Source organism: Tachysurus fulvidraco, chromosome 21 (assembly GCF_022655615.1).
Source record: "Tachysurus fulvidraco isolate hzauxx_2018 chromosome 21, HZAU_PFXX_2.0, whole genome shotgun sequence".
NCBI classification, from domain to species: Eukaryota; Metazoa; Chordata; class Actinopteri; order Siluriformes; family Bagridae; genus Tachysurus; species Tachysurus fulvidraco.
In genome coordinates, this window is record NC_062538.1 from 19,234,602 (window position 1) to 19,254,818 (window position 20,217).

At 33.9% G+C, this 20,217-nt stretch overlaps 1 long non-coding RNA gene and 1 pseudogene across 1 annotated transcript; both read left to right on the plus strand.

Moving 5' to 3' along the window:
- LOC113661733 overlaps nucleotides 1-14,726 on the plus strand; it is a 40,200-nt pseudogene extending 25,474 nt beyond the window's left edge.
- Nucleotides 14,727-15,384: 658 nt separating this feature from the next.
- On the plus strand, nucleotides 15,385-17,621 carry LOC125139841. Its single transcript, XR_007138957.1, has 2 exons — nucleotides 15,385-16,198; nucleotides 16,479-17,621. It is a non-coding gene; the product is annotated as an uncharacterized LOC125139841 (long non-coding RNA).
- The last annotated feature ends 2,596 nt before the right edge of the window (nucleotides 17,622-20,217 follow it).

The window sequence follows — 20,217 nt, forward strand, 5'->3', positions numbered from 1 at the left end:
CGTCCCACAGAGGACGTTGGGAGCTGGTACAGTGTCTGGATGCCTCGGGATGGGTACAAAGAGAGAAGCAGTGGAAAGGGATTAACATATCTGCTGTTCATAAAAATGTGCTGGTCTGATGTACTGGTGCATGATATTATGGGATGTATTATGTGTACGCCTGACTAAAGAGATGAGTTTTTAATCTACATTTAAACTGGGAAAGTGTGTCTGCGCCCCGAACACTATCAGGAAGACTATTCCAAAGTTTGGGAGCTAAATAAGAAAATGCTCTACCACCTTTAGTAGACTTAGATATTCTGGGAACTACCAAAAGCCCTGAAAAAAAAACTACCAAAAAAACATTATCATAACTTTTACAGATACTTGAAATTTCTACTTAAGTACAGTAACAAAGTATTTGTACCTGTACTTCATTACATTACAACACTGGTATTTTCAATGGTCACAGGGCTCTCAAGTTTTGAAGACAGGCAAAAAAAAATTAAATTAAATAAATAAATAAATAAATAAATAATAATAATAATAATAATAATAAATAATAATAATAATAATAATAATAATAATAATAATAATAATAATAATAATAATAATGGGGGAGTTGTTGTTTGGTAATGATCACCGACCGCAATTTAACCAAATACAAAGTATTTGTTTATTTTCCATTTATTAATTGTGTGTGTCTGTGTGTGTGTGTGTGTGTGTGTGTGTGTGTGTGTGTGTGTGTGTGTGTGTGTGTGTGTGTGTGTGAGAGAGAGAGAGAGAGAGAGAGAGAGAGAGAGAGAGAGAGAGAGAGAGAGAGAGAGAGAGAGATTATGACTGGTGGTGTTTATTGTAAGTGTTTGTTGCCTTTTTGGACTCCTTTATCATTTGTAATGTTGCTCCCATGTAAAACAGTTCGGCTCAAGCACAGCCATTTTTAGGGTCATGATTAAGGACAATGTCCCGTCCAGAGACAAGCTGTTTCGTGATGAGGTTTTGTTCAAACCGGCCATCGAAAAAATACCCTCACTAATGAATATGTTTTTTTATTATTCATTGGCTGCTGCGTTAAATCTTACCCAGATAGTGTTATTTTCTGATCGGCTATTGTGTAGCCTCTTTTTTTGATTGGCTGATGTCAGGCTCGACTAAGAGCTTCTCCCCAGCAGCATTCCTCTGTGTGTGTGTGTGTGTGTGTGTGTGTGTGTGTGTGTGTGTGTGTGTGTGTGTGTGTGTGTGTGTGTGTGTGTGTGTGTGTGTGTGTGTGTGTGTGTGTGTGTGTGTGTGTGTTTGCTCCACAGTTGTGGTTAATATGAAGCTCACATGAAAGTACTCACTTTAAGACTTTTAAGAGTTTGTAGGTTTTTCATAAATATTTGTTTTTATCTAGCCTACTAGGAATTTTGCTTTCTCAGAAAAGTAAAAAAGAAAATATTACATTTTTTTTCACAAGATTTTATATTATCAATGTAAATGATGATATGAAACCCAAGTGCTTGTCCATAAGCATCTAAAAATTGAATCTTCAACCACTAAAACTGTTGAAGATAGCAAATAATGTCATACACTGAAAAGCAACAGTGTTCTGATTCATTTTATATCAGACTTTTGAAGATTGAAGATTTGATGCTAGATAATGTTAATGGCACCTATATTTGGTTCTAACTCTATTTTTTATAAAGCAGGACAAATGCTTATGCACTGGAAATTGAAAAATATTTCATGCACTTGAACAGTCCCAGTCATAACATATGACAAACAAACACACAAATATGTGGCAGTATCTCAAAGAATCTTACCGGTTGAAAAGTTCACAAATTGTTTCAGTTTCAGATATTTCAGATATGGATCATGGCACATTCAGTAACCAGTTTTTCTACATAGTTCTAAGTCCTTCCCATATACTTTTCTTCCTTATCTTTATTTAGTGTTGAAATAAAATCTAGTGGCAGACAGAAGCAAACAGCAGAAAGCACAGATCCATGAGGTAAATATATTTCAATAGAAAACTTCACTAAATTTCCATCATATGACTCTTTTGACTATAGAAGCATTTAATGTTATTTAGTTTTATTGTTTGAAAATGTATATAAATATCTTAATCACACTTTCTGTGTATTCTACCAGAGCCATGTTTCGACATCTGCTGCTATTGGGTGAGTTATATGTGTTATGTGTGTGTTATAAAATATATCTAATTGTTATAATGTGTATATTTCTATGTACAGTATAATGAGGATAATTAGTTTATTCATATAAATGAAAAGACGTTTTAATGAGATGATGAAGAGAGCACATTGTACCATTACAGAAGGTTATTTCAAGCTTATTGGCTTATTGAGTTTACCAGTCATTTGTAATCAGGATGTGATCCTTTATCCAACTCACTGATTTTTTTATTTTTTTATTTTTTCTGACCTGTTACTGTTAGATCTTTAAAAGTTGCATTGTGTAAATACTGATGGATAATAACAAAATTTGTGTTTGTCATCATTTCATGTTGCAAAGCTACAAATTGTGATTGATTTGAAGGGGGTGATTATTTTTCATACCCACTGTATATGCATTAGTCATGTGTGATAACTTAGAGATCAATAAATCCATCTTAAATCACTAGCAAGACAAAGAATAAATTTATCTAATTGCAGATGTAAATTAGTTCACTTTATTTTTGATCTTAGTAAATCAGATCTTCAGTGATCTCAAGTTATAGTCATTGTGTAAAAACTGGTATTATGTATTTTACAGGGTTTTTCAGCCTTGGTGTCTGTCTTCCTCGTCAGTATCAGTTCATTAATGAGAATAAGACCTGGTCTGAAGCACAGAGATACTGCAGAGAGAATTATGTTGATTTAGCCTCTATTAATAACACTGAAGAGGACTTGGCCCTTACAAACATAACAGACATCTGGAACAGCAAGCGAGCCTGGATTGGTCTGTATGATGATCTGAACAGCTGGAAATGGTCTCTGGATTATGATTCTTTCTACAAGGAGGGAGAGAGAAGCTTTAGAAACTGGTTTATACAGAAGCCAAGAGGCTGGTATGGAATCAGTTTGTGTGTGTATGTATCTAATTATGATGGAGTTTGGTGGGAGACATCTTGTTCCTCAATGGTTCGTTTCATGTGCTTTGATGGTGAGTAATGCAGATTTGAATATGCTTTATGAAGAAACACAAGTTAGTTTAAATTCAGTACATATTTCCTGTAAAAGTACAGGTTTCCTATATTTCTATTGTCTCTTTTAGGGAGAGTGAATGCCAGTGAGAGATATGTCCCGGTTTATCAGTACATGAATTGGACTGAAGCTCAGAGATACTGCAGGGAGCATTACACAGACCTGGCCATTGTGAGGAATGAGACTGAGAACCAGGAGATTAAATCAATGTTTAATAATACAGATTATTCAAGTTTTTGGATCGGCCTGTACAGAACCAGATCTTGGTCAGATAAAAGCAACTCTTCATTCAGCAACTGGAAACCTGGACAACCAGATAATTACAGACAGAATGAATCCTGTACTGCTGTGTCATTTAATGATTCTGGGAAATGGACAGATGAAAATTGTAGCCAAGCTTTTCCATTTCTTTGTTACAGAAGTGAGTAGATATCTGTATTGAATTTATCTATAATGGCAATTTTCAGTAGAAAGTAAGCACAGTGACTAACATTTGTGTTATCTCACTCTAGCAATGTCATCATTACCCTCTCATCAGTATCACTTTGTTAATGAGAATAAGACCTGGACTGAAGCACAGAGATACTGCAGAGAGAATTACACTGACCTGGCTACTATTGATAACATGGAGGAAATGAACACACTCCTTAACACAGTAAATGGCAGCTACTCAGGTTTAGCCTGGATTGGACTGTATGGTGATGAGGACAGCTGGAGATGGTCTCTGGATGATGATGCTTTCTACCAGGAGGGAGAGAGAGACTTCAGAGGATGGGAACATCAACCTGATAACTACTTTGGAAAGGAGCTGTGTGTTTATATTACATCTGATGGAACCTGGTTTGATGGAGACTGTAGAGCACATTTAACTTTTATTTGTTATAATGGTGAGAAAATGAAATCAATTTATGAGAATAGATTTTGGTTTATGTGTTACTGAGCACATTTATTGGCGCTTCTTATCAGGAAACAATGGAACAGAAAATTACACATGGATAAACCAGCCAATGACTTGGACAAAAGCTCAGCATTACTGCAGAGAGCATTATACTGACTTGGCCAGTGTGAGAAATCCAACAGATAATCAAAGAATCGCAAAGCTCACAGTTGGCACTGTGGCTTGGATTGGTTTATACAGGACCAGACTCTGGTCAGACAAACAGGTATCCACATATGAAAATTGGAGACCAGCCACCTATCAACAGCCGGACAATGGTATTAATAAACCCTGGGAATCCGGAAATCAGCACTGCACTGCTGTCTCATTCAGAGACTCAGGTCATTGGACAGATGAGGACTGCATATCCACCTTCCCTTTTATCTGTTATAACAGTGAGTTCATCTAATCAGGCTTTATTTTTTATTATTGCACAATATGAATCTTTATCCACTTGAACTATAAAAATCACAAACATTTTTTAATCAAACTTTAACATTTGTATTTTTGGTAATTCACATCAAATTTTATATTTAGAAAAATTGTCTGCAAAAATTATATTATGGTGTTTTTCCTTTAAAGAATTCTGCACAGGATCATCATGCTCCTTCCATCAGTATCACTTTGTTAATGAGAATAAGACCTGGACTGAAGCACAGAGATACTGCAGAGAGAATTACACTGACCTGGCAACCATTAATAACATGGAGGAAATGAACACACTCCTTATCACAGTAATGGCAGCTACTCAGGTTTAGCCTGGATTGGACTGTATGATGATCTGAACAGCTGGAAATGGTCTCTGAATGATGATGCTTTCTACAATAACGGAAAAATAAACTTTAGTAATTGGTATATAGAAAATGTAAACAATTTATGGAATGAAAACAATTTATGTGTATATCTTTATTACACTGCTCATTGGAGGGTCAGTTCATGTTCTACAAGACTTCCATTCATTTGTTTTGATGGTGAGTGCCGCAGTTTATATATGTCTTCATATATATATATATATATATATATATATATATATATATATATATATATATATATATATATATATATATATATATATATAAATTAACTTTAAACAAAAAGATTCTAGCATGAATATTCTACACAAATTCCATTTCCTTCTCTTTTAGGCAGAGTGAATGCCAGTGAGAGATATGTCCCGGTTTATCAGAACATGAACTGGACTGAAGCTCAGAGATACTGCAGAGAACATTACACAGACCTGGCCATTGTGAGGAACAAGACTGAGAACCAGAAGATAAGATCATTATTAGCTAATAACGAGGATGATAATCATTATACCTCCAGTTATTATTATTACTATTACTATAACGGTTATGATTATAATTATTACGCTTTTTGGATCGGCCTGTACAGAACCAGTTTTTGGTCGGATCAAAGCAACTCTTCTTTTAGCAACTGGAAACTCGGACAACCAGATAATTATGGACAAACTGTATCCTGTACTGCTGTGTCATTTAATGATGATTATTATTATGGGAAATGGGCAGATGAAAACTGTGGTCAAGCTTTTCCATTCCTCTGTTACAGCAGTGAGTGAAGGACAGAGATTTCTATATTATCTATAGTGCTAATTTTTAGTAGAATTTCTTGCTCTTAATGAACACAAACAAATATAATTTTTCAAAAACATGAGCATAGTAACTAACATTTGTGTTAATCTACTCTAGCAATGCCCTCAACATCCTTTCGTCAGTATCACTTTGTTAATGAGAATAAGACCTGGACTGAAGCACAGAGATACTGCAGAGAGAATTACACTGACCTGGCTACTATTGATAACATGGAGGAAATGAACACACTCCTTAACACAGCAAATGGCAGCTACTCAGGTTTAGCCTGGATTGGACTGTATGATAACAGCTGGAGATGGTCTCTGGATGATGATGCTTTCTACCAGGAGGGAGAGAGAGACTTCCCTCCCCATCAACCTGATAACTACAATGGAAATGAGATGTGTGTTACCATGGTGTATGTAGGGTGGTGGTTTGACAGACCTTGTACTTACAGAAAATCATTTGTTTGCTATAATGGTAAGCTCTGCCAGACAAATGAAACATTTGCGATGAGTTATTTTAACCTGCATTTTTATGTACTAAAAAGAAATATAGATAATTATTATACAGCTTTTGTGTGTAACTTTATAATTCTCTCAATCGTAGGTATGAACAACTCATATGTAATTATTTATGATCAGAAGACTTGGGAAGAAGCTCAGAGCTTTTGCAGAGTGAGATACACAGACCTGGCCACTGTGAGAAATCAGACTGAACTTCAGAAAATAATAAGCATCATGACTGTGTATGAGGTATGGATAGGTCTGTATAGGAACCGATTATGGTCAGATCAGAGCAACTCAACCTTTACATATTGGATACCAGTGAGTCCAGAACCAACACCAGAACCTGATAATGGTTTGTATTCACCTGGACAATTTGGAAATCAACACTGTACAGCTGTGGATCATCTTGGCCGATGGACAGATGAAGACTGTTTTGCCAGATTCCCTTTTATCTGCTACACTGGTGAGTTGATCTCCATTTTGAATTATTTTAAAGAATATTACATAAAAATTGTAATACTAATCCAATATATTAGACTAATATAAGAATACATCTTCTGGAAGTTGGATGTCTAAACATGATTATGAATGTTAGCGATAGCAATGTTTGCAGCTGGAATAAGATTACCAGATGTTTTCTAATCCTAACATGTCTTCCTTGTGCTCTGGCAGCATTCACTCCAGGTAAGCAAAAACACTAATTATGTGTATATGAAAAATTAGTAGAGGTATCTATGATCTTTATTTTACTAAGTGAATACTTATTGAAGTTTTGTTTATCTTTTTTTATTGGTTATAATTAACACTTTTATACAGGTGCTGTGATGGGATTGCGAATGAAAGTCACTGCTAATGAAAATCTGTTAAACTCTCAGATTAAAAGGCTGGTGCTGATGGAAGTAAGTAAACGTTCCTATAATGTCTTCCTTTATCTGTCCATTTAATTATGTTGGCTTTGTAGAAGCCAACATTCTGATTTCCGTTATAAGCTTATTATTATTATTATTATTATTATTATTATTATTATTATTATTATTATTATTATTATTATTACATTTACATTTGCAGCATTTGGCAGACGCCCTTATCCAGAGCGACGTACATAAGTGCTTAAATCTCTAACATTGAATACATTAATGCTGGTCCACTAGGTTACATACTTAAGATACCATGAGTTTAAAACATTTGTTCAAAGTTACAATGGAAAAAGTGTCTATTATTATTTATTTATTTATTTATTTATTTATTTATTTATTTATTATTATTATTATTATTATTATTATTATTATTATTATTATTATTATTATTATTATGTTGGCTTTGTAGAAGCCAACATTCAGACTTTTATTATTATTCTTCTTAGACAAAAATGTATTTAAAAAAATGTGGCCTAGGGCTTTTGAGCCACATGCACCAAATTCGGATATGTAGTAGACCCTGGTCTGAAGTTTGTTGCTTCTATTTTTCTAAGCGATCAGAATTCCGGCATTCCCGGGACGGAAGCTCAAATTTTCGGTTTTCCTGTAGTCGACGGTCGAACATCCCATAGACTTGAATGGGGAATTCCAAAAAGTCCTCTAAGCTCTCACACACACAATACATAAAACATTAAGAATTGCATGTACTTTTCTATGCAGTATAATAAGTAGAATCCCATAATGACTGCAGTATTGACATGAAATGTCCAAACCCCCAGTAGCCACTATTTGCCAAAAGTATTGGCACCCTACCGGGTATTCTGGCGACGTCACTCGACACCACATGACGTCACGTGTAGCCCCGCCCCAAAACAAGCGAAATCAAAAATTCGCACAACATGGACATGTGACATATCAAAACACTCAGCACAATGAGGGGAAGTGCCCCATGGGTATTCTGGTCACGTCACGTGACGTCACGAGACGTCATGTGAAAATTAAAAATTTGCACAACATGGACATGTGACATATCAAAACACTCAGCATAATCAGGGGAAATACCTCACGGGTATTCCGATCACGTCACATGCTCATGTCCGCTCACCTCCAAAAGTATTGGCACCCTAGCGGTCCAGTAGCTTTCACAATTTTTCTGTCCACTCGCCTCCAAAATGTACCAGCCTTTGCGAATACTTGCACGGTCAAAGCCAACATCAAAGTTTGTCACGACGAACTTTACAAATCTAGTTTATATTAATACAACTTATTACATTGAGTTTATTTTGTAGATAATGTGTAAAAAATGTTGTCCAAAATTATTATACATTAAAGCATTATAGATTCATAATGGATTAGATGTGGCTTAAAGGATTTTCTAGTATATACTGCAGTTATATAATCATTTCATATTTTTGTCAGCTTCAGCAAGAATTGAGTAAACTGGGACTTTCAAGCAACTACACTGTGAATGTGAGAAACATCTGTAAGCTCAGTCCATGAAGGAAAAAACTACATTCAGGTTCGAAATATAACTGAAGGAAAGTCCTGGTTTTGTGATTATTTATATTTTATTTACTCATTTACTCAGAAATCTTTCTCTTCCAGAGCAGTTGGAAATTCTGTAGAGCTTTATTAAAAAGAGAATATAGTTATTAAAATGTTTGAACAGTTTTACAAATATTTACAAACCTTGAAATGCCTTCTGCAATGTCTCATTATTAATAACAATGACTGTAATTATACTGATCTGTGATCGAGCATGATTTCTTCAGTGTATTATTTTATTGGGTTTACTGCTTATTAATAGTATTCTTGAAATGAATTTCAAATGAATAAAAGAATCACTGAACTTGCTTATGAAAAATATTTCTATGAGCTTTAAAGAATACTGAATGAATACTATGAGCGTTAAGGGATACTATGTGATTTTCATTTATTAATTGTTTTCAGTATTGGGTTCCATGTAGTTTTGGTTGTGCTGATTAAATGTCAATCTAATAATAAACAGTAAATGAAGGAACGTGTGAATTGTTTTGTGTTGGGTGAAAGTAAAGCTATTTAAAGAGAAAAATATATTTTATATTGTTTGAAAATAGAGTATATATTATTTTTATTGAGAAACCAAGAACGTCTGATAGATCCAGCTCCTTATTGCTGTGGATGTGAAGAACCACATTGTTTTGTTTATCCTGTCAAAATAGCTTTATATAATAAAGATTATACAGGTCTCACAAAAGTCTCCATACATGAGGGAAGTTTACATTTGTTAGTAAAACGTAACTGAACTTCCTCTACATGATTACCATTTTTTAAACACCCACATCTTTCCCAGACTTATCATAACTTTGGCTCCTTGTGAGATCTTCAGTATCCATCCATGACCATGATTTCTATAATTTCTTCCTTTAACAAAGGCATTCAGGATATCTGAAAAAAAAATCTGTAATGTATATAAATTTTGAAAGACATTTTGCAGTGAAGTTAATTTCTCCTATATATGGATAAGTGTGGTGTCACATATGGATATATGTGACATCCTGTATAATTAAGTGCATAATACTTTATCCATGAATGAATCAAAGAAAACAAAAGGATCACCAACAGTGTTCCAATTGAAACTGAGTAAAAGTTTTCTACACTTTTAAAGTACTTTTTGGGTTTCACATGTAATTTATATTATATAAATAGTATAGAAATTATCTTTTGCTTTGTTTGTTGAGACTGGTTTTATTTATGACCCTTAAGCCACAAAGTTTGCCCATCCCTGTTATACAATTTTATTGATAAAATAACTTTTTTCCTCCCAGCAGATGGCGCTGAAGTCACAGCATTAACGTGAGTGAAGCGCTCAGTAACTCAATATAAAATGAATAAATAAGCAGAACCATGTCATAACCAAACACGGGACAATAAAATCCACTGACATTTACCACAACATCCCTTAGCATTATTATGTTTAATTGTAAAACGTTGTAGACGTTCAGGACCGCCGAATCAAACCGAACACACCTGTATTCTTACTGTGCAATACGAGAAGAATGGGCGGGTTTGCTGAAAGTTTCCACCTCTTTTGGTGACAATAACTTCTGTAATGAGAGTCACAGGGAGCTGCTACAAGCGAGTTAATGGTTAGTTTGACATGAATCATGGTACATTCAGTAACCAGTTTTTCTACATAGTTCTAAGTCCTTCCCATATACTTTTCTTAATAATCTTTATTTATTGTTGAAATTAAATCAAGTGGCAGACAGAAGCAAACAGCAGAAAGCACAGATCCATGAGGTAAATATATTTAAATAGAAAGCTTCACAAATCTTCCATCATGTGACTCTTTTGACTATAAAAACATTTAATATTACTTAGTTAATGTTTTAAAATTGATATAAATATCTTAATCACACTTTCTGTGTATTCTACCAGAGCCATGTTTCAACATCTGCTGCTTTTGGGTGAGTGTTATGTGTTACGTGTGTGTTATAAAATATATTGTTATAATGTGTATATTTCTATATACATTATAATGACGATTAGTTTATTTATGTAAATGATAAGAAGTTTTAATGAGATGATGGAGTGCACATTGTACCATTACAGAAGATTATTTTAAGCTTATTGGCTTATTGAGTTTACCAATCATTTTTAATAGGCAGTGATCCTTGTGAACTCAGTGATTCTGATTTTTTATTATGTTGGCTTTGTAGAAGCCAACATTCTGTTTTCCTATTTAAGCTTAGACAAAAAATTATCAAGAGTACCTCATCCTAGGGCTTTCAAGCCACATGAACCAATTTCAGATATGTTGTAGACGCTGGTCTGAAGTTTGTTGCTATTATTTTCTAAGCGATCTGAGTACCGGTACTATCCGGTTCTCGGATGACGTCACATGCTCGTCTCCACTTGCCTCCAAATGTTTTGGCACCCTAGCCCTCCACGATTTCACAAGTTTTATGTCCACTTGCCTCCGAAAGTAACACTGACCCTTATGTCCACTTGCCTCCAAAAAGCACCGGCCTTTGCAAATACTTGCCTTGTCAAAGCCAACATCAAAGTTTGTTGCAATGAACTTTACAAATCTAGTTTAAATGTATTTTTTCTGACCTGTTACTGTTAACTCTTTTGCTTGGATGTTACAAGTTGCAATGTGTAAATACAGATCGATAAAATAAAAATTGTGTTTGTCTTTATTTCACATTGCAAAGCTACAAATTGTGATTGTTTTGAAAGGGGTGATTATTTTTATACCCACTGTATAAAATATATATATACTATAAAATATATATATAAAATATATAAATATATATCTATATAAAATATATATATACTTCAGTCTTATGTGATAACTTACAGATCAAAAAATCACTAGCAACATGTCCAAAGAGTACAAAGAATAAATTTATCTAATTGCACATGTAAATTACTTCACTTTATTTTTGATCTTAGTAAAACAGACCTCAAGTTATTTTTTTTTTCTTATGTAAAAACTGGTATTATGTATTTTACAGGGTTTTTCAGCCTTGGTGTCTGTCTTCCTCGTCAGTATCAGTTCATTAATAAGAATAAGACCTGGTTTGAAGCACAGAGATACTGCAGAGAGAATTATGTTGATTTAGCCTCTATTAATAACACTGAAGAGGACTTGGCCCTTACAAACATAATAGACATCTGGAACAGCAGTCGAACATGGATTGAACTGTATGATGATCTGAACAGCTGGAAATGGTCTCTGGATGATGATTCTTTCTACAAGGAGGGAGAGAGAAGCTTTAGAAACTGGTATATAGAGAAGCCAAGAGGCTGGTATGAAATGAGTTTGTGTGTGTATGTATCTACTTATGATGGAGCTTGGTGGGAGACATCTTGTTCCTCGATGCTTCAATTCATTTGCTTTGATGGTGAGTACCTCAGTTATGTATACAGTATATGTATATTTGTAAATAGCTTTAAATTCAATACACATTGAATCTGTAAAAGTATGGTGATACTATATGTCAATAATTTATTTTAGGCAGAGTGAATGCCAGTGAAATATATGTCCCGGTTTATCAGAGCATGGGCTGGACTGAATCTCAGAGATACTGCAGAGAGCATTACACAGACCTGGCCAGCGTGAGGAACGAGACTGAGAACCAGAAGATTAGATCAATGTTTAATAATACGTATTATTCAGGTCTTTGGATCGGCCTGTACAGAACCATGTCTTGGTCAGATAAAAGCAACTCTTCATTCAGCAACTGGAATCCTGGACAACCAGATGGTTATGGACAGACTAAAACCTGTACTGCTGTGGCATTTAACTATAATGATTATTATTCCTATTATTATTATTATTATTATGGGAAATGGACTGATGAAAACTGTGGTGATGCTTTTCCATTCTTCTGTTACAGCAGTGAGTAGATTTCTGTTCTGTGTCTGTCTATAGTGCCAATTTTCAGTAGTATTAGTTGCCCTTAATAAACACAAACCAGCTATAATGTACTTCCTCAAAATAATAAGCACAGTAACCAACATATGTGTTATCCCACTCTAGCAATGCTACCATTACCCTCTCATCAGTATCACTTTGTGAATGAGAATAAGACCTGGACTGAAGCACAGAGATACTGCAGAGAGAATTACACTGACCTGGCTACTATTGATAACATGGAGGAAATGAATACACTCCTTAACACAGTGAGTGGCAGCTACTCAGGTTTAGCCTGGATTGGACTGTATGGTGATGAGGACAGCTGGAGATGGTCTCTGGATTATGATGCTTTCTACCAGGAGGGAGAGAGAGACTTCAGAGGATGGCCCCATCAACCTGATAACTATAATGGAAATGAGATGTGTGTTTCCATGGAGTATGGAGGGAGGTGGTTTGACAGGCCTTGTACTGACAGAAATTCATTTGTTTGCTATAATGGAAAGTTCTGCCAGACAAATGGAACATTTTGGATGAGTTATTTTAACCTGCATTTTTAAAAATTATTATACAGCTTTTGTGTGTAACTTTATAATTCTCTCAATCATAGATATGAACAACTCATATGTAATGATTTATGATCAGAAGACTTGGGAAGAAGCTCAGAGCTTTTGCAGAGTGAGATACACAGACCTGGCCAGTGTGAGAAATCAGACTGAACTCCAGAAAATACTGAGCATCATGACTGTGTATGAGGTATGGATAGGTCTGTATAGGAACCGATTATGTTCAGATCAGAGCAACTCAACCTTTACATATTGGACACCAGAGAGTCCAGAACCAACACCAGAACCTGATAATGGTTTGTATTCACCTGGAGAAATTGGAAATCAACACTGTACAGCTGTGGATCATCTTGGCCGATGGACAGATGAAAACTGTTTTGCCAGATTCCCTTTTATCTGCTACACTGGTGAGTTGATCTCCATTTTTAATTATTTTAAAGAATGATACATAAAAACAATAATACTAATACAATATATTAGACTAATATAAGAATAAATCTACTGGAATCTAAATATCTAAATCTACTGGATGTCTAAATATGATTATGAATGTTAGCGATAGCAATGTTTGCAGCTGGAATAAGATTACCAGAGGTTTTCTAATCCTAACATGTCTTCCTTGTGCTCTGGCAGCATTCACTCCAGGTAAGCAAAAACACTATTTATGGGGTTATGAAAACTAAATAGAGATATCTATGGTCCTTAGTTTACTAAATGAATGCTTATTGAAATTTTGTTTATCTTTTTTTTGGTTATAATTAACACTTTTTTACAGGTGCTGTGATGGGATTGCGAATGAAAGTCACTGCTAATGAAAATCTGTTAAACTCTCAGATTAAAAGGCTGGTGCTGATGGAAGTAAGTAAACATTTCTATAATGTCTTCCTTTATCTGTCCTTTTAATTTATATTAATACAACATATTTCATGGAGTTTATTTTGTAGATAATGTGTAAAAATTGTTGTCCAAAATGGTTAATCATTAAAGCATTATAAATTCATTATGGATGAGATGTGGCTTAAAGGATTTTACAGTATTTACTGCAGTTATATAATTATTCCATATTTTTGTCAGCTTCAGCAAGAATTTAGTAAACTGGGACTTTCAAGTAACTACACTGTGAATGTGAGAAACATCCGTAAGCTCGGTCCATGAAGGAAAAAGTCTACATTCAAAAAAAGTCTAATTTCAGGTTTTATGGTGATTTATCTTTTATTTACTCATTTACTCCGCAATCGTTCTTTTCCAGAGCAGTTGGAAATTCTGCAGAGTTTTATTAAAAAGAGAATATAGTTATTAAAATGTTTTAACAGATTTACAAATATTTACAAACCTTGAAATGCCTTCTGCAATGACACATTATTAATAACAATGACTGTAATTATACTGATCTGTGATCCAGCATGATTTCTTCAGTGTAATATTTTATTGGGTGTATTGCTTATGAATGGTATTTTTGAAATTAATTTCAAATGAATAAAAGAAACACTGAACTTGCTTATGAAAAATATTACTATAAGCGTTAAGAGATACTATGTGATTTTCATTTGTAATTTGTTTTCAGTATTGGGTTCCATGTGGTTTTGGTTGTGCTTATTAAATGTCAATCTAATAATAAACAGTAAATGAAGTAACGTGTGAAATGTTTTGTGTTGGGTGAAAGTTATTCAAAGAGAAAAATATATTTTATATTGTTTGAAAATAAAATATATTTATTTTTTATTGAGAAACCAAGAAGGTCTGATAGATCCAGCTCCTTATTGCTGTGGATGTGAAGAACCACATTGTTTTGTTTAAACATCCTGTCAAAATAGCTTTATATAATAAAGATTATACAATTCTCACAAAAGTCTCTCTACATGAGGGAAGTTTACATTTGTTAATAAAAGGTAACTGAACCTCCTCTACATGATTACCATTTTTTAAACACCCACATCTCTCCCAGACTTATCGTAACTTTGGCTCCTTGTGAGATCTTCCGTATCCATCCATGACAATGATTTCTATAAATTCTTCCTTTAACAAAGGCATTCTTAAAAGCTATCTGACAAAAAAAATCTGTAATGCATATAGTTTTTGAAAGACATTTTGCAGTGAAGTTAATTTCTCCCATATATGGAGACTTCTGTGACACCCTGTATAATTAAGTGCATAATACTTTATCCATGAATGAACCAAAGAAAACAAAAGGATCACCAACAACAGTGTTCCAATTGAAACTGAGTAAAAGTTTTCTTTACTTTTTAGGCACTTTTTGGGTTTCTCATATATAATATACTATTAAAATGTATATTATATAAATAGTATAGAAATTATCTTTTGTTTTGTATGTTGAGATACTGTATATATGCTTAAGGGTCATATGGCTTAAGGGTAATATGGCTTTAGGGTCATATATTTATGACCCTTAAGCCATAATGTTTGCCCATCCCTGTTATACATTTTTCGTTACTGAGAATAAGACCTGGACTGAAGCACAGAGATACTGCAGAGAGAATTACACTGACCTGGCTATTATTGATAACATGGAGAAAATTAACACACTCATTAACACAGTAAATGGCAGCTACTCAGGTTTAGCCTGGATTGGACTGTATGGTGATGAGGACAGTTGGAGATGGTCTCTGGATGATGATGCTTTCTACCAGGAGGGAGAGAGAGACTTCAGAGGATAGCCCCATCAACCTGATAACTCAAATGGAAACGAGATGTGTGTTTATATTACATCTGATGGAACCTGGTCTGATGGAGATTGCAGAGCATATTTAACTTTTATTTGTTATAATTGTGAGAATATATAATAAGTTTAACTAGGATTAACTGTCATTTTTTGTTGATGTGTTACTGAGTACAATTATCGTTTCAGGATGGAATGGAACAAAAAGTTTCACATTGATTAATCAGCCCATGTCTTGGACAAAAGCTCAGCATTACTGCAGAGTGTATTATACAGACCTGGACAGTGTGGGGAACCAAGCAGATAAATCTCAAAGGTGGCTTTAACACTTGGATTGGTCTATGCAGAACCAAACTGTGGTCAGACAAACGGGAATCTGTGTATGAAAATTGGAGACCAGCCACTCAGCCACTCAGTTACCTGAACAGCCAGATAATGGTGCATATGTTTACTGGGAATTTGACTGCTTACCTTTCGTCTGCTACACTGTTGAGCGTATTTCTTCTCTGAGTAGTAGAAACAATAATTAAATGCTATCTGTAAGCTAACTCTATTACTGTATGACACTCATGTAAGAATACAGTCAATGGCCACTAAATGAAACTCATGAAATTGTAAATCAAATGTAGATGTTTCCAGATTTTCTGTGAGTTCCAGGTGCTTTTTAATTCTAATTTTGAACTATGCTTGATCATAATGCAAAATCTATATATCGCAGGTGCTGTTATGGGAGTGCGACTGAAAACCAGATCTAATGACAATCTCTTATACTCTGAGGTTGCCGAATCTGTGCTGATGGCAGTGAGTAAACATTCCTGATTCATAATCTGAAACAGAATCATTAAACATTACATTATGCTTATCTCATAGACCAGGTGTAGCAATTTATGTAACAAAAGAAGTCTTTGTTGCCTAACATGATGAAGCAAGGAAATATTGGTAACTGATTAGTTGTTATTTATTTACATATAAAATACTTTTACACCACTTACAGGATTTATTTCACATTTTTTCAGCTTGAAGTGTAAATAAAAGCTTGGATACAGGGGTTTTTCCTAACATGCTGAAACAGGCCTTTGTGCAACCTGTACTAAAAAAACCCCAACTTAGATCTGACTGACTTGACAAATTTTAGATGTTTCTCATCTGTCTTTTTTGTCAAGAATTTTAGAAAAAGTGGTGTTTAGTCAGTTACATGTTTTTTTTAGAACAGAATAAGATTGGTGAACTTTACCAGTCCGGCTCCAGAAAGCATCATTCCACGGAGACAGCCCTTGTAAAAGTTTTTAATGATTTATTGGTGATTATGGATGCTTTTGATTCAGCAGTGTTATTTTTAGGGATATTTTTAGAAGACACAATATAGCATTTCATTGCTATGCGGATGATTTACAAATATATCTACCATTAACTATCAGAAATAGTCTAGAACCTTTAATGTCCTGCCTTTCTGATATTAAAGCATGGCTGGCTAATAATTACTTATACTTTAACAAGAACAAGACGGAGGTTGTAGTGTATGGCCATAGAGGAGCAAAGAGCGCAGCAGAGTTTAATCTTGGCCCACTGTCAATGAAAGTTAAAGAATGTGTTAACTTGGGTGTATTCGTTGATAGCTTTCTGAAGCTGAACACACAGATAAATCATGTTGTAAAGTCTAGTTTTTTCATCTGAGAAATCTGGCCAAGATAAAATCTTGTATGACATAAGAGTATCAAAATTGCAATTCATGCTCTTATATCATCAAGACTGGACTATTGTAATTCAGTATATAAAGGAATTAGTCAAGCCTCTATCTTATGGCTGCAGAAGGTTCAAAATGCTGCTACTATAATGAATATTAAAAAACATGAATACATCACTCCGTCCCTGGTCTCCCTGCATTGGCTTCCTGTACATTACAGGATTGATTTTAAGTTACTTTTACTAGTATATAAATCTTGGCATGGCCTTGCACCATCTTACTTATCAGATTTGTTAACTGAACATCAAACGGGAAGAGCATTGAGACACAAAATTTACTTAAAATTCCAAGGACCATCAGAAAGGGAATCGTGCATTTGCGGCAGTAGCACCTAGACTTTGGAATAGCTTACCCATGTACGTCATCCAGAAGCATTTAGAAAGGATTTAGTGATCTGTTCAAACAAAAATACACATGACACTGTAATTCTTATATCACATGTAAAAGGTTTGCAATTAATTGAAACTCTTTACTATAATTTATATAACTATAACTCTCTCTCTCTCTCTCTCTCTCTCTCTCTCTCTCTCTCTGTATATATATATATATATATATATATATATATATATATATATATATATATATATATATATATATATATATATATATATATATATAGTTCTCAAAAGCTTCCTGGACTTGACATAATAATAATAATAATAATAATAATAATAATAATAATAATAATAATAATAATAATAATAATAATAATAATAATACAGTAAATGGGTGTGGTTTAATATTTTATTTGGTGTTTTGGAATTAAATACTGTTAATGTTATTTTTTATACTGGAAAAAATAATTAATTCTACTCTTTATAATGGGATTAAATACTGTTTTTCCTAAAATTAATTTTAACAAATGAAAGACTAGATATTTTTGGTTAGTGTGTATTGTTACATTTTCAGATTTGGTCCAATCATTTCTTTATGAGTTGCCTGTAAGTTTTAGGGATACTGTGAGATCTTTACATTCTATTTGCTATTAAGAGATTAATCAATCGATTAAAATGAAAATTCTTACCCATATCTCAGTTTAGTGCTGTTAATGTTTACCTGCTTTTAAAATTAATGTTTAGTAAAGACACGTTTATACAGTAAACTTTTAATGCCACTTTAAAGCTGCCTGGCAAAATGTTCATTGGTGTCATGGTGCTGAATGAAATGAATTAAAAAGCATATTTTAAAGCATTCCATTTCCAGTTTCATACATTTTTAAATTTAAATATCTTAAAGCTCACCATAGCAATTTCAAAATTATTACTCTCTCTCTCTCTCTCTCTCTCTCTCTCTCTCTCTCTCTCTCTCTCTCTCTCTCTCTCACTCTCTCTCTCTCTCGTCACTCTTAAACGCCCCTGCGAATGAGTTGTTACTATAGAATTTATATTGTAGTAGAGTTTATAATTCACCTGTCCACAAGGTGGCAGCAGTAAGCAGGCAGATCGCAGAGAGCGTAGAGTAAGCAAAACGAAAAAAACGTGTTTTTTTTTTGTTAGTATTAGTATTTTGTTCAGTGAATCTCTTGTGACTAATTAGATTAAAATAATTAACTATACTCTGGTGTAAATGATAGAATTATGAATTTATTCACTATTTAACGTTCAAGAAAGAAACAGGGTGTAGTTCGTGTATTTGTCCAGCAGATGGCGTGAGAGAAATATCTTTGATTACAGTGAGGATTAAAGTTGATTACAAAAACACCAACAAAGATTGTATTCATGGCCGAATAACATACAGGACAAATAATTTAATACACTTGTCTCAACGTCTGGAAATGTCTATATTTTCGTTGGGACAACCTTTCAGGTTGGCTAACAAACTTCAGTAATTAGTCTCAATCTTCCAGAATGAAAAAATAAATTACCCCAGCTTTTTTTTTTCAGGTTGAAATGATATTATAAACTAATCTATAGCAGCTCAAAATTTGCATCGTGTGATAATATTCATTAAAATGATCACAATGTAAAATTTTCAAAAAAATCAAGTGTTAGCAATATGTTTATGGCAATGTGTTTAAAGAGTTATTAGTCCTTTGGGTGGAGAAGTAAAACAGTATACTATGCTATTGGAGCAGTAAAGGAACAACAAACATGAAATGAAAAGGAATTACTTGAGGTCATTAAATAATTTCAATTTACAAAATTATTTTTATTACATTCAATAATGCTATTTTGCAGATGTGCCTATCCACAATGACTTGCAGAAGTGTTACAGGAGACTCTATAAATTAATACATCTTGAGAACAGTCTAAAAACTCTGTTGAGGAGGTAATATAGGGAGAAAAACCTACAGACAACACACATTAATGTTGTTGTTGTTGTTTTTATTGTATATATCTACTTTGTTTGCCCTCTTGCATCCCACATTATGTGAAATACTAACATTAGGGAAGTATTAGGGAATTAGGCAGTTACAATAATGACTTGATGATTGTGACTGCAACGGATCAGGAGTCATGACAGTAAAAGCGATTGCTTCATCTTACATGCCATAAACGTGTATCTTAGTACAAAAACAAATTCAAATTTCAAATTCAAATTTCACATGATGGATAAAAAGAAGTATACAAAATGTACCGTCTCACTGAGTTGTGCAAAGGATAATACATTTCAGAAATAAATAATGTCATGGATATTCAGTGTAAAACCTTTCATTAAGGCCAACCAGTCAACCAGTCCTACTATACTTAGAGGAAGTCACCGGTAGAGGTTA